General features: G+C 41.9%; 1 protein-coding gene across 2 annotated transcripts in view; it reads right to left on the reverse strand.

Moving 5' to 3' along the window:
• Positions 1-15,438, reverse strand: part of SPO11 (SPO11 initiator of meiotic double stranded breaks) — a 217,728-nt gene extending 202,290 nt beyond the window's left edge. For both annotated transcript variants that reach the window (XM_048321808.1, XM_048321809.1), the window contains exon 1: positions 15,239-15,438. The gene's annotated coding sequence lies outside the window, so the exon portion shown is untranslated. The remainder of the gene's footprint in view (positions 1-15,238) is intronic.
• Between the last annotated feature and the right edge of the window lie 867 nt (positions 15,439-16,305).

Genomic DNA, 16,305 nt, shown 5'->3' on the forward strand with positions numbered 1-16,305 from the left:
TCAAAAACATGTGGCAACACGCTACACGTGTAGATAAACAGCATGGGTAATTGAGAGAAACGTTCTGCTCAGCGTTTTGCTTGTTCTGCTGTCTCTGTTGAGTTGGTTTGCATTTATTAACAAAAGTTAAACTGAAAAAACCCCAACGTTTCTTAAAACTCCCCATTGAAAAATTGCAATTTTTAAAAAATTAATTGTCTCATCCCTACCCTGAACAGCAACTACAATACACGAAGTTTTTCACTCCAGACAGACACCAGCATTTCCTTCATATGCCAAATTGTTTAAGCTATATTACTTGGAAATTGAAATTGATGGAGGACATCTGATCTAAAAGATTCTTTTCTTTAGGTTTAATATGCCACATCACATGATCTTGTCAGGTGGGATCATGTCAGTGATATTTATGCCAGAATGTGAATCAGCCATGTATAAGTTGACTGTACTAATACAGCAAAGGGACAGAGATTTTTTGGCAGTATCTTCGTTGACTTTTTTCCTTTTCTTCCCTTCTTTTTCAAGAGGAAAAAAAGTCTGAGTTATGAGCAGTGGCTAAATCACAGACAACCTTCTACGCAGCCCAAATTCCTGATCTGTGCTTTGTGTGGGTGGATCAGAGCACCAGTCATAGGAAAGCCATTAGATGAAAATTAAAGAGAACTTTCCTACCATTTTCTTTTGGCTCAGCTGTTGCCATGGCATTTTTCTTCTACAAAACTCAGAAAACTCAAAATTCTATTTGTGGAACCTCCTTTCTCTGACTGATTTTCCCTCTCATTCTATCATTAAAACACAACAAGAGGAGCAGTGTCTGAGGTCATCTTTCACCTGAAGACTAAGATAAAGAAATGAACAAATTTAGAGTCTCTGACATGCTCTAGGATTCCTGGCAGCACAAACCATGATGGGCGGCAAAAGAAACGTCTGAAATCCTTACTGTACCCTGAGGAAGGGTCTGGGGCTAAATTCTGCTTCCGCTGACACCCTTCTCCCTCTGCTGAAGGAATTGAGGATGGAATTTGGCCACGTGTAGCCAATTCTACACCCGGGCTGGTGGGTATTTACCTCTCAGCTCAGAGATACAAATGCATGGCACCATGACAGCCAAACCCTGTAATCCTTGTGGATTCCTTTTGTTCTTGAGGAAACAAAGTGATCTCTCATGCTGGTAACCAGGAAATCCAACTGGGCAGAGGTTTCTGCCAAGAACGTGTTCTAGCAGAGCTTCAGATAATCTTTTTGAGGTCTCTTTCCTATGTCCCTTCCAACACACCATGGTTTTCTCTTGTTCTGGTGACACTGGTCCCCACTGTCCCTTTGGTCTGTGATGTTTCCACAAGACTCACTTCTTTCACAATGAACTCAAACAGCAAATAATTTGCTGAGAAAACCCAAATACATACTCAATGCTCCAAAATCTGTCTTGATCACATAAGCCATAACTCCAAGCCCAAGCTCTCTCACCAGGTACAAGGTTAGCAAAAGCCAGCTGCCTGCACTGCTTGTGGCTCCAGATTAGCATAATTTATCCTTAACTGTAAAGGTTATTTAAAACCCAGAAAAGCAGCTTTGCCAGTTCTCATTTTATCCCACACAGAAAGTTGCTTTAATTTGCAGTCAGGGGGGAAGTCAGTCAGCTGTTCCACCTGTGCCACGACAGGCTGCCTGCTCCTGCTGCCGTCCCGGTGTGGCTGCGGGAACCTTTCTGTGGGAATAAAGCTGTGTGCTAAAAATAGAACAGGGAAAAAAAAAAATCGAGTGGCTTCTAAATTTTACAACCAGTTCTCCTTCATGCAAACTGAGAGCAGCTCAGAAATGTCATCTTGCCGGGCCATGTAGCTCTAAAAGTGCCTTGCTGGCCCCAAACCAGTGAAGGTTCTCCAAATCCAGCCCCGATGCAAGAGGAGAGGAGGCATAAGAGCCAAGTCTAACATTTAGACTGCCCATTATCAGCTCATGAAAGGTTACGCTGATACTAACAGAAGTATTATGACAGTTCATAATAATTAATGTGTTGTCTCATTCTGGTTTTCAGCAGATACAGGAGAATGATGTTTTTCAGAAGTTTGGAAGCATCTCCCTCTGGGCAAGGAACTGCCTGCAGGTAACTAACACTGCCCCAAGAGGAGATTAAACCAGAAACAGATAATATTGCAGAAGAAGTGCTGCAATAAATAGAACTCTGGTGTTTTCTATTCATTTGTGCCTTTATGGAACTCTTCAATAAAATCTGATTGCCAGAACTTTAACGGTGCTACATGGAAAAAGATTAAATCTGTTTCATTCCATGATAAGAAACAGGTACTGCAGAGAAGACATCCCATCTTTTTCTTACTCTAATTATTTAAGGAAGATGCTTTTTGCATGAGTGGACAAAATCTGGATCAAACTTCTCCACAGATTCATGAAAACGAGGTGCCACTGATCACAAACAACATATTCCAACTGACAGAGAAAGATAAGTTACATTAGTTTATATTTCTGGAGATGATCTAAGCCCTTAGTTATCTGTTACATCAAATGTCTCAGTTTTCCTTCTGTAATCTAATATCCACCTTCAAGCTTGCCCTACATTTAAAATTTATACAAGTTTTTTCAGATGCTGCCATTTTGCCTCGGGCTTTGTAGGTGTTAAGCTCCAGTAATAATCTACACTGTTTCTTTAAGAAAGTTCATCCATTCACTTTAATTACATTTTCAGCCCTGGTTATTGTCCCTGTGCCTGCAAAGAATGTTTCCAGCCATAAAAAACCATTATCTGCCACAATTATGGATAACCAGAGCGTGGCCAGAGGGCAGAAATGCCATGGTGAAAGATTGTACCGCAATTCAGCGCAGAATTTATAACTTTCCTCAGGGCTAACTGTCAGCCTGATCACAATGCCTGACAAAAAGATCCAGTAAAGCAAATGCAGATGCTTCTTCTTGCCTGCACGGTTGCTCTTTTAAATTTTTTTTATTAAGGTGCAGTTTGTTGCGATACACAAAGTTGCAGCCACCGTGGGAGCAACACCACAGCAAGGACACCCCGCCTGATTCACTTTGCTGGAGCACAGATTTAGACCATACGAGTCCAGCACCATGGTTTTAAACACATTGTTCCTGTGCAACCAGGACACCTCTGAGGTGTGCAGAAATCACTGCTGTGCATTTGCCCTGGTGGCCAAACTGCAGCTCAGTGTTGGCTGCTGCATTGTGTCCTCTCTGCTCCTCGTTACCGATGGAGACAGATGATTTTCCACAGCTTCCCGTGTTACTGCTCTTGCAACATTAGATCTTTCCATCACTAATTCTTGTGGCTATTAACATCCAGAGGAATGCCAAACTGGAAGAAAGATTAACTTTTTGACACAGCATTTGAGGATATTCAGTTATTTCTCGCATTCCATCAGGACAGAGGTTTGTATTGTGCCTCCTGATGCAGGATTTCAACAGAAGAGGGCAAGGAGGATCATGAGTCCCATCACAGTATTTCATGAGGAGAATAATACAAATCCTTCTATATTTTTTTTCCAGCCAGAAGTCTTGAAACACAATACAAACACGACTCAGAATTATCCTCCTTGGTTTTGTGGTGAAAGAAAACTGAGCAGTTGAGAGGGGCTGCGGTGATGTTCCTGGCATCCTTGATGCCTGTGCAACTTCCAGCAGAGCAGCAGGAGCTGCCATCCCACCCCTGCCCATGGGAGCCACGTTTTTGGACCCTTGTGAAGGGATAAAGCAGGTTGAAGTTCCTCCCCAACCTCTGGTGTGCTCCAGACTCCTTTAGCCTGTACTCAGGTGCTGGTGCACATTCCCACAGGGCCGGTGAGCCCCAAAATTGAACTTTGTGCCTAATCTCAGACTTTCACAGAGAGATAACAGAGGCAAAGCCAGGATCTGGTGTTCTTGGGTTTTAACAGGGGATGCCGTCTTTCTCAGCAAGGAGGCAGCTGCTCAAAGGTAAGTGCAGAATAAAGAGCTTGAAAACAAATTTGATTTCTACACCAATCTCTCCCTGGGGTTTCCAAAAATACTGTGCTTTTTAATGGGACAATAATGCCTGTGGACATTAGGAATTCAAGGGCCTTTAAAGGTGCGGCCCTGTGTGGCCACAGATCAGAGTGAGAGAATTCTCTGTAGATCAGCCTGATTTTCCTCACTTTAGTTTTAATGGCAGGAATTCGAAATACAGAAAAGATAAAGGTTAAAAATGTCAGAGGAGATGAGGGAGCTGTGATTTGCTTGATTCTAGGTAGTGCTATGAGATAGCTTAGTAGGAAGCTTCTGCTCAGTGAAACCCCTCTGAATTCTGTTCTAAACTTTCTGGGTTTCTTCCTCTGAGCACGACCACTTCCAAGCCAGCTGCAGCAGAGCTCTCTGCAGAAGAAGTATTTCTCATAATCTTTGAGAAGGTATTTCTTCCCTAATTCATATCACCCTAACTCCACTCTGGCATGAACAGGTCGTAAGATCTGGCATCCCTGATCCCTCTTCAAACTCAACTTCTATCCAAAACATAATCGGAGGCAAAACTCCACCCCTTGGCGTACCTTCAATAAAACATCATTCTACCTGAACCTCAGAAAAGATAAACTATTAAAGTAATAAGAGGATAATTTAACCTCTTTAATCAGATAATCCTCCAGCACATTGGACATTTATTTGCACGGTATATTCTACCATAATAAGTTTGAAGCTCCGATTTAAACAATTCCCCACCCTCAGAAAAAAGCTGAAGGAAGTGGTTGAGACATTCCATATCTCAGGTGCCATTATGTGAATGTGAAAACAAATGAGTTTAATTGGGGAGAAATTCATCCCAGACAGAGGGCTCGCCCAAGGCCCTTGTCTGAGAAACCCCACTTAACTCCACTCTAGCACAGAGGAGCTACACAGGCACTGGATGCCAATTAAGCCCTACTTATCTTTTTAATGAAGGGCTGAATCTGAAAATGAATTATTGTTTTGATGTGTAAATGCTGTTGGTTTGGTAAGGGAGTGAAAGGATTCTATCTGGGGGGACAGGCAAAACTGAAGCGATAAAGGGTTTGCACGAACATCCATGAAAACCTTACAGAGCTCTCCATGAGCTGGAAAACAGTGCCTGGCACTCAGACTAAAACTGCAAATTCAGCAGCCCTGGATCCTCCTGTGTCTTTGTGCCAGTTTCAGCCAAGCATTCCTTTCAGAGACCAAAACAAACAGAAAAGCTTCCCTGAAAGCCAGAATATGTCTCATTTCAGCATTTGCTAAACTAATTGATTGCTTTTCTAAGCAGTCATTTATTCTCGTATTTCCCTCAGTGTCATAGAAATAAGTGTTAAGTGTTCAAAAATAAAGAAACTGTTTTACTTTAGGCCAAGCCAAACACTTCTTTTAGCTTTTCCATAAGTTTTGAATTGCTGAAAATATTTTAGATTTTTTTAAAAATACTTTTTATCTGGATTGTTTTTCTAGATTTAAAATTGTCCAGGAGAAACAAACCCACCAATTAATACAAGTCAATGTATGGTCAAAGACCCTGCAATTAATTAGAATAAAAAGCAAAAGCAACTTTAGTCTCATTTAAAATTCAAGTTAGGGAAAAATTGTCATGATTTCTTTAGTTTTTGCTCAACTGTGGCTTTACATTAAGTGGAGTAAAACTTTCAGGTGGCTGCAGTCCTGAACAGGGATTTTTGGAAGACAGTTTCCCAGATACTGATCTTTGGAAATGAAAATGTTTCTCTTGCTCTGAAAGAAAAGTGAAATATGGTGCTTCCCCCTACCCGAAGTGCCAAAAATCTGTGAGCTGGTTTGGATCTCCCCAATGAAGGCACTGAAGTTCACCAGGTTTCCAAACCCCTGGAATCCACGACTGGTGAAAATACAGCGTGAAAAAATTAGGGATGTGCTATCCCAAGCAGTGACCTTCAGCTTGTGGTCTCCAGACGTGAAGCAGAGCAGGGACTTGGATCAGTCCCTTTCAAAAACCAAGCCCATAAAGAGAAAGCTTAAATATCTAATAAAGCAATTCACTCAGCCCATTGGAACAAGATGAAAATCACCAGTCCAGAGGAAAACTCATTCAAAAGTGTGGGAGATTTTTATGGCTTTCCCAGTGGGGTTTTGACCTTCTCCTTAACAATCATGAATAGTAGGATGTAGCTATTTGAAGACAACAACACAGAAATTGTTTCAATGTGTTAGTAGTCAGAATTTTGCTTTAGGAAGTGGAATTGTGATTAATTAATTGTCAGACGCATGGATATCTCACTTGCAAGACTAAATTTCCAAGGACAGATTGTGTCACCTAGACTTCAGGGAAGAGCTAAAATTGTCTAATATAACTATTTTTTAAAGGACAGAGAAGTTATGGGATGAGAAGGGTGAAGGGAGTCACTGGCCCTTTCTCACCTCTGAAATATGCTGGTTTTCTGAGATATGAACAAGAGTCATGATTAAGGTGTAAAAAATATAAATTAATCTATATCCATAGGCCTCTGTTATTTAAAGAATCACTGGAAAATATCATTGGAGACCCACACTCTTGCACTGCCCCAGTCATATATCCATGTACACGTTTGGGGTCTATGATTAGAGATGTTAAATTCCAGTTAATAGTTCAAAAAAAAGACAAAATGCCATGCTACTGCTAACTTAAATCATCCTTGTTTCTGCTCCACCTCATTACACACACACCATTTCCCTCTGCATGACTGCAAGATCAAACCCCTCATCCCAGACTGTAATCACAGAGTAGTCAGGGAGTAGGTGCCCCCTCCCCTTTGCAGGGTCCTACAGCTCATTAGTCAATCATATTATTAAGAAATTCTCGGTTTTAATAAATGAAGGTGGTGCTCATCTCAAGGTTGAGAATGGATGTTTTTATGGAAATAAGCACTTGATGCTTATCTTCACAGCATCTCCTTAAGAAAACCATTATCACTTCAAAATAGCTCCTCCGAGCAAAAAAAGTACAATTACGTAAGTCTTGTGCAAGCCAAGCCAGGAGGAGATGCCAGGTTGTGTTTATGTTTTTGCCATTTTTTAGACCCAAAAAATCAGCTTAATACAGTTCCAAACCTACAAAGACCCGGTGCTTCAGCCACCCACAGAAGAGCAAATGCCTCTGACAGGCTCCATTCCAGCTGAATTAACCCTGGGTTTTGAACCTGCCTTTAGTAAGAGCTTGTTCCTCAAGTAGGTTCATGGAACAACGGGATAACAGAATCCAATGCTTTGCTTAAATGCTAAAAATCATCCACTTAAGAGGAGCAATTATCATTGATCCTTCATGCTAGCTACTTAACATTTAATGTCTTACTCCTTAAGATATGAAAATAAGCTATTTTAACCTCCTAAAGTAGATTTGAAAAGTCTCCTAAAATTTCTCAGAACAAATCTCATTTAGAAGCAAGTGAAATTATGTTCAGAAGCTACTTAGATGCTTTTTAAAAATCCAACTTGATATTTAAAATACAAAGCCCTGCAGTGATTTTCCCTTCAGTACCTTTTGAAATCAAGCTTAAAAAATGGACTTTGGAGCCAAGATGCATCTTTGTATCTGCGTTTTCTGTTGGCTGGTTTTCCTGCTGTAGCACGGCACTGCACTGCTCTGTCCACAACCGTATCCAAAAATACCACCACGAGACCCCAACTGCTGTTCTGGGACTTCTGAGTGATTGGGAAAGAGGCTGTGCTGTGATGGGCACACATCAACCACATCAAGATGGACTGTGCCTGAAAAGATTGTCTTTGGTAAATAAAAGGGTTTCAAAATGTGTCTTTTTACAAAGTGTTTTTCTTTGGAAACATTAAACTGCCAAAATCGACCTTCTTTACCACATTCTGCAGAGATTAAGACTAATGGCAAAATGAACCCCTTAAATGTCCAGGGAAATAATGTCCCCTAACACTCGAGCTTGTTACTCCTAGTACTCCATGCTTGGTAACTAAGAAATATAATGTTTGGAATGCACATTTCACCTTTAGTCCTTACAGTGCACAGGAATGTGGATTTTACAGCTTTTTATTAGTGCAAACATTAAGAAAACAAACAGAAGACTAGTATGTTATTACTGTTATAATTAATAAATATTTATATTATGGAAGTACACAAAATTTCCAGTCAGGATAGGCACTCTCTACTTTTAAATAATGCACACGTTGATAGATTTCTATTTATGGAATTGCATCTCACAAAATAAAGAAATTTAGTTGCATTTACAAAATTGTAGGGTGGCCTTTGTCCCTGGGGCATTGCATTCACAGCCATGCAGCTCCCTGGCAGTTCAAGTGCAAAGATTAAACAATCTTCAGGATGGAGAATCATCTGTCTGAAACGCAATTACCAGAGAGGGAATGTTTACATTATTTTAGTATTTTATTACACAGTGAAAAAGAAATCACAGTAAGCTTTTCTTGTGCCACCTGCACCACTCTGCAATAATCCCAAAGCGTGTCCATTAATGGAACAGCTCCCAGTTTGCACCTGAAGGAGGAACGTAAGCCTGCAACTTTCTGGGGTTATTTGACTCATCAGTTAATAGGTAATCTCAAGGACACATTCACTGGCCACACCAACTTTCACCAGCTCAGTAGCGGGCTGCCAAACCCCCTAAGGATGACATTCCCACCTGGTTTCCTTTTCTCTCAAGCAAATCCCTGCCCAGCCAAACGGCTCTGACACTTCAGCTCTATCGTTTCCAGTGAAAATGAAAAGACTTAGCACTACGGAAAATCCCCCTAGCAGGCTTTGAAAAAACCGAATCTCTAATTACTGAACACATGAGGACTATAAGAATTTAATTAGGAGCCCCCCGACCCCTCCAGGTTGACATGGGAGACTCATCCCGGCTCGGCCGCTCTGGCTGGTGGGTGCTGGGGAGGAACTTTGGCTTTTGCAAAACCCGTCCGCCAGCAGCTGGAGCTGGGGCTGCTCACACCCTGTTGTTGCAGACAGCGAGGAAACCATCCAGTGTCCCAAATAAATTAATGAATTACTCTGCTCCTCCCAACAGACTCAACGCTGGAGCCAGGAGCCGTAATCGCGCTCTTGCTGCCTCTGAGTCACTGAGAGCCGGAGCCCGGCGCAGTGTGCAGAGTCAGCAGAGGCGGATGCTGAGCTGCATTGTGCCTGCAAGTCAGTCAAACCAGTTTAAAAATAAACTCTTCTTCCCCCAGCCCCTCTACAGGCCCCTCTGTGCACACACGGCGCTGCCGTTTCCAGCCATGCAGGCGGCTTTTTGGAAGAGCGCGCCCGACTCGCACCAAAGAGCTTTTGCCCTTTGGGTTAAACCGGGTCAGTCCAGGCCCTGAGCAGGCACAGGAACCAAAGCTGAGGTTTTCAGAGGAGCCCGAAGGAGTCAAGCATTCAAAACTCATTAGAATTAAATGGGAGCAGAGCACTCGTGCTCTCAGGTGCCGTTGAACATCTCGGTCTCTGTGCTGGGGTTAAATCAAGATGGGGAGCTGTCACCTTGCTGCTGTGTTTTCTGAGGACAAAGGAGGGTCCATAGCTGCAAAGACAGGTAGGGTGAGACCCTTCTGTTCATCACAACCACAGAAAACCTTCCCCAAAACCGCCTCATTGATTTGTCCCCAATGCCAGGGTCATTGCACAGCTGGAGAGGGTAAATTGTCCCTGTCATAAACCATTGATACCGTGGGAAACACAAAACACCTTTTTCATTTCATATCTAACTGCATGGAAATGGGAATTTTTCATAATAAACCGTTTTACATCTGTCTCTGATCAAAAAAATTACTGATAAAACGTATTAAATCCCCTCTGCCACTGATGTGGCATTTGAAATTAATTGTCAGATAAATTACAGGAGATATTCAAGGTCTGTAAGTAAATTTTAAATATTTTCATATTCAAAATTCAAACCATGTTGATCACACACAAGAGGCTGCATAGCTTGTTTCTGCTGCCTGGCTGTAGTGAAATGCTATGAATCCTTTTCAGGCAAGAAAATATATGTATCCAATGTTTTTGGTGACATTTACTGATATTTGCTGATATTAGTATTTAAAGTGAATGTTTCTGTGTGTTTGATCAGAAAATAAAAAGTTAAAACAAATCAGGTATCATGATTAAAATCTCAGGGAGCATTTTGGGGTAACTCAAATTTTGGATAAATCTAGCTCACATAAAACTGGTTCTAGTCCATGTATTTTCCTTCATCCTTTTTTTATTGCAGGGTAAATAAAATTATTTATTTCTTTTTCAGCAATCATAATAAAAGAGGTTATTCTCATTAAAGCTAGTAAAACTTCTCAAAGCTTGACTTTTCCAAATAACCACGTCTAATTTTTTTACAGAAAGAATTAAACTGCAAAAATTATTTGCATGGAATCATTTTACTCTATGGATATTCTCCAAATTTTTCAAATGTGCTTAACATAAATCAAGGAAAAAAAGGAATGTTTCATCAACTAAGAATAAATCTGATCCTGCACCTAATTCCCACTTTCCAAGCTGCAAACAGCAATAACCCTTGAAAGATGTTTTTAGGAGAGGTCATCCCAAAAAGAGGGAAGATAAACACACACTCCCCTTCATGTTCCAATAGGACCATTCCCACAATAGGATGTCTTCAAGTCCTTATTCAACCCCAGCATAACACAGCAGCAAAACTGCTGGTTCTCAAGGCTCTGTTCTCATTGCAAAAGCAAAGTACAAGTTCCAGACCTTTTCCCTGGAAAGAGAAGTTGCAGATGCCCAATCCTTGGTCATGTTTTGTGCCTGCTGCAGCTCAGGAATGTGACTGAGAAAAGATGCCCTGATATTCAGGTGCCAGATTATTGTCCCTTATTCACATTCAGATCACAAGCAGCTATACCCCAAAATATCACTGCAGGCCTGATCCCTGGGGAATTGCCTTTCCCACTGATCCCAGGGCATTATTGCCGTCACTAAGGCAGCATCTAGAATCTTCAGTGTGCCACTTTTCCAAATCTTTCCATGCTGTGTGATGAACACCAGTGCTGGGATGGTTACAAATAGAGATTCACCGTGGGTTGTGCTGCAATGGATCTATGAGTCAGTGCTCTGAGGGATGGAGGAGAAAAAGGATATCTTATCATTAGCAGGAGAAGAGCCAGGCTTATCAGGAGCCCTGCAGGAAATCCTCCTCTGTAACCCACAAGGCATCAAAGACAAGAAAAACAGCCTGTATTGGGATGGCAAGTAAGAACCCAGCTCCAGGAATGCTACAGGATATGAGACAATGCCATGGCTGACCACCAGAACTTGGCCCACCAGAATCAACAGGACCTGAGATCTTGAGGATCTCTGCCACAGGACACGTCTGCACTGCACACTATTAAATTTAAAAATCAACAGAAAAGACACACAGGGCTATTCTAGGAATCAAAAGAATCCCCTGCTACACCAGCACAAGGTCTGGGACTATTTTTCCAGTTTAGAATCCCAACATTTGGCGCAAATGCAAACTTCTGCTGCACTATGCCACAGCCATCTCTCTGTGCACTGGGTCCCATTGGTATAAATGGTGATAATTTACAACTTCCAGTGTTTTGTGGTGGTTGTGAGAATGGAAATCATTACCCCTAGTGGGGAATACTTAAACACCTGTGCTGAGCCAAAAACTGGGGCAGCAGTGCAGGCAGGACCCCATTCCAGACACTGTTTTTGCTCCAGCTCCCAGAGTTGCATCAGTCCATGGGCATCTTGTGCACCTCGAGAGCATTTCAGGGAGATCCAGGAGGGACTGTGCCTACTTGCACAGGGAATTCAAACAGCTTATTACCAAAGCCATTTTCTTTTTTTATTATTACTTTCTTCAAACAAAGCTAATAAATCAAATCACCCAAGATGCACATTATGCAAACCTTAATTAGATTTGGCACACATCTCACTAGGAGTAGCACCCATCTGACTTCAGATCAGAGAACTCAGGTTTGATGGGTGGAACCAAATCGCCCACTTTGGAGTTGCTAAATCTACTTTTAAATGCAGTGTGTTTGCATTTTTTCACTCTGGGACCTGCCGGAAGTTAGCTTTGTTTGACTTTTGGGCAACAGGAGCAGTGGAAGGGAATTCAGAAATAGAAGGGGACATGTTTCGGAAGAGCATAAATCTCTTATTCTGCAGGCATGGGAGAATCACAAAGTTGGCAGCACCAATTTTATGGGGTTTCATTTCACACGGCTACTGCTTGTGGAGCTTCCTCCTTGACAGCCTCCTGCTCTAAGGCATTCTGGGATATTATAAATAAAAATACAGAAAGCTGATGCAAAAATACTGTTTTAGCAGCATTTTGTTTGGCAGAGCATCCTTCATTGCTGATACCTCTCCTGATTTTATTGCCAACCTCTTGCCTTTCTTACACACGCAGCACCTCTAGAAACAAGACCTTGTGAAAAATTTCAGCTTTCTATTTTTTTAAATGCATTTATGACCTTCATAGAGATGAAGACATTAAAAGGAAAAAATAATTTGAAGTCTATTCAAGAAAAGGTGGAGAAAAAGATTTTTATAAAGTAAAAATGCTATGCCCACACTTCAGTCCTTTTCTGCTGAGGAGGAATAGGAGTGACCAGCAGGGTATTGAAAAGAACTTGACCAAAAAAGCAACAGCTCTGCAGATGGTGCTGAACCCCCATAGCAACCTCATGGTTCCCTAACCTCCCTTCCACAGAATGACACATGGGAGGGAGGCAGAGGGAGGGGAAGAGGCTGATCATGGACACACACATGATAAAAGGAGCTCAGAGCTCCATGGGGAGTCCTGTGCTCCAGAAAGCAAACAAACCACAGCCTGGGCACGAGAGCAGAGAAAGAGAACACATTTTCTGGCTCATGGCCAGGCTGTACCTCAGCTGGCCATGGTCTGCTCACAACTGGTGTCAGCCCATGGCTGTTGTGACACTGGAAAGGCCATCACTCCCTGTCAAACAGCACAGCTGGTTGGACCGAGGGGGGTTTGCTTCACAGGGAGTCCCACGTGCTGCTTGTGCTGCCCAAATGAGCACAGGCTGAGGCCCAAATTTGTGCCCAGCTTGCCAGGTGACAGCTCCACTGCCAACCCTCACCACCATCCCCTGCATCAGCTCAGGGCAGCAGTGACAGCACAGAGCCCAGTCAGATCCTGCATGGACAGACACCCTCTGAACTCCACACTCAGCCACACCCAGAATGGACACAAGGCTAGTGTGCCCAAAAACACCAGCAGCAAACAGCAAATTTTAAATAGCAAGTGCCTGCAACAGGCAGCTCACGGGCAGTCTTCCAGTTACCACTTAATTAAGAAAAAAAATTAATATATTCAGTAAATTATTTAATGAAACAATTATTTCATGCAGAAATCTTAGGCTACTTCTAAGCAACCAACACAAAAAAAGATATGATAGTTTCAAATTAATTCTTTAGAGTGACACACGCATTCGGGACCTGCCTTAAAAAGGTGCTGGACTCCACTGCTGAAGCCTGAGTTTTGCAACCTAAACACCTGACATTTTTCTATCTATGAGATGGGAGACTCACATTTGCCTTATTCACAAACACAGAAGTGGGCAGAAATAATTAAATAAAGGGAGCCCAGTTCATGCTCCAGTGCACCACGTATGAGAAGCTGCGGCTGACAATGACATTGAAAACCAGTTGTCAGTCTAATGTAATCAGAGAGACAATTGGCTCTGCTGGCAAGAACTGAATTAGTGTTTTCTGTCTGAATCAGTGTCATCTTCTAGGGAGCAGTGAAGCTTATGCAATGATAACAAAACTCCCCAGAAGCTGCATTTGTTACTGAAATATGGTGGTGCTTTGGTGCTGTGTAACCTCATTCTGTAACACAATATACCTCATGGTCATGCTGCTGTTCTCATGTTTCCTGCAATGATACAATTCAGTGACCAGATACTAGATCAAACTAGACAAGCATAATATTAAAACTTTAAAATCTCTCTCTGAAAGCTAATGTGGTTTATTCCCAGGCATGTTCCCTGCTCTTTCACTCACTGTACACACATGCAGAGCATGAAATTGGGGCAGAGTCAAGCCTAGATGAAGCTTCAAATCTTTGTGCTTTGGGGGAGACAGAAGGGTCAATGGTACTGGGCATCATTTTCCTAATGAGGACGGGTAAATTTCAAACCAAGGTCAGATGTAATGTCCCTTTACAAGTAGGACCCACTGCTGATGCACACTTGGATTTTGTAATGAGACTCCAAGATTCAGTCTTAAAATAGCCCTTTTAGTATTGTCACAGCATCTGGTAACTTCACGTTTGTTTCTGTTTCAGTTCATAGCACGAGTTGTTGCTGAGCACTGGAACATGCTGAGTAAAAAAAAATACTAATTGTTTTCATTTTCACTGTGGTAGAACCCTCAGCTGCCTGCGCTGCCCCTTGCCTGCAGAACCCCCCATTGGCCCCTCATGGGAGGTGTGAACAGTTTGCAGCGGTCTCAGAGGGTGGAATGATGTACAGGTACAGAACAGAAAGGCTACCTCAGAAATGCCATTTATCTTCAGAAAAATACTGCTTCAGCCCAAAGAACTTTTTATATTTGCATATCACAAAATAATCTTAATAATTATGTTTATATTACAAACAACTGGCACCAAGAATCTTCTGGTTTATATTCTATTTATAACGATATTTTCTTGTGTTTAGCACTATTGATCAATAGAAAACTCAATGAAAGCAATAAAGGCACATGGCTCTTCTATATTCCAGTTTTAAAGATATTTTCTCTTTTTCATCTGCAACACCTGTTTCTTTAGAGAGATACTGGTGTGATGGGAGGGTACTCTCACTGGATTGATATACATCTGTAATTAGCAAGCTGATCGTCCTCCTCAGGCCAGGGAGACACGGCATGATCTGACACTTAAAGGCACGACATCAAAATATATACCCTCTTTTTTATAATTAACATTCCACATTAAATATTCATTAAAACTTACATAAATTATTTCCTTGTACAAGGCTCAACTTCTCTGTCCTTGTTCAGACAAAGCTCTCCTTGAATGTGTTTGCCCAGCTAAGACAAGACATGACCACACTTTCAACCTGTTGTGCTGCCATCAGTCTTTGTCAGCCTCAGAGAGCACAAGGCACAACACAAATCCTGAAGCTCCTCGTGTGTGATTCCCTCTTCTTTTCTACAAAATCCACCTAAAAAAAATCCCAAACAACAGCAACAACAAAAACTAACCAAACAAAACCCACAAAAACTCCTCCACCTCTGTTGAAACAAAACCACTCAAGTACAGGAATTTTGCACAAAGCAGAGGAGACTCACGGGAGCAGGAAGGGCTCGAACATCCCCATCACATCTGCCAGGGCTCCAGACCAGGCCTCCACGGAGCTCCTCGCTGGAAGACAGAGGGAGTGAGATGAAGAGGGAAGAGGAATGCTTTATGCCTCACATCGACTGTGTGTCAAGCCAAAGCCCCAAACAGGAAATGTTTCCCTAGAAGAGTTTTGTAACAACGTGCTTTTCACATGTACAGCCTGGATTTTTTAGGTCTCTTCAGTAACTGTTTCGATTTACTGAAACAAGGAGAAGAAAAAAAAGCTCAGTGAGGACAAGGCAGATGACCACATCCCCTTGGCACACACCTTGCAGTCCAGCTCTGCCCTCTGAAGACGCGGACACTCTCCAGTAGTGCTTATTTATCTGTCATGTTGTGGTGATGGATGTTACTGTTGCTCTCAAAAACATATGCTCAGAAGTTTATTATGGCACTAAATATGGGCTGGGTAAGAATCTGGATTGTTTAAGTGTCAAACAGTGACAACATGTGTACAATACAACACAGACATCAAGGGGGAACCAGCTCAGCTAATATGTGGTATTCATATAAGCCTTTAGGAGCAAAGACCACCCATAAAGCCAAACCAAAGCTGCCACAAGAATAGGTGGTGCTGCTTCTGTCACTGCAGACTGGGTGCTAACTGGCTTCCTAATTAGATTTGCAAGATAATAAAAGGCATAAAATGCATTAAAAGGACAATATGTTATAAGTTTTCCTATGACAAACATTGCTGTAAGTTCAGCAGATTCCTGCTCATGGTAGGTCATGATCAGAACACCCAGTGCATGTTTGTTTTTCTTATGGCTGGGCTTGTTTTCTTTATGTTTTGTAATATACCTTTGTACCTTTGATTAATGAGAATTAGTATTCCCTTAACAAGGATAGTCCTGAGTACCACAGCTTTCAAGTAGCCACTAAAAAACAATCAGCATAAATAACTCTGATACTTCTGAGCATCTTCCTTCAAATAATGGTGTTTTGTTCTATTTCATATTATATTTTGTAAAAACACACGGTAAATTGGCTAGTACAAAAAAAAGGGAAAAGGAGA

This window comes from Corvus hawaiiensis, chromosome 17 (genome assembly GCF_020740725.1).
Source record: "Corvus hawaiiensis isolate bCorHaw1 chromosome 17, bCorHaw1.pri.cur, whole genome shotgun sequence".
NCBI classification, from domain to species: Eukaryota; Metazoa; Chordata; class Aves; order Passeriformes; family Corvidae; genus Corvus; species Corvus hawaiiensis.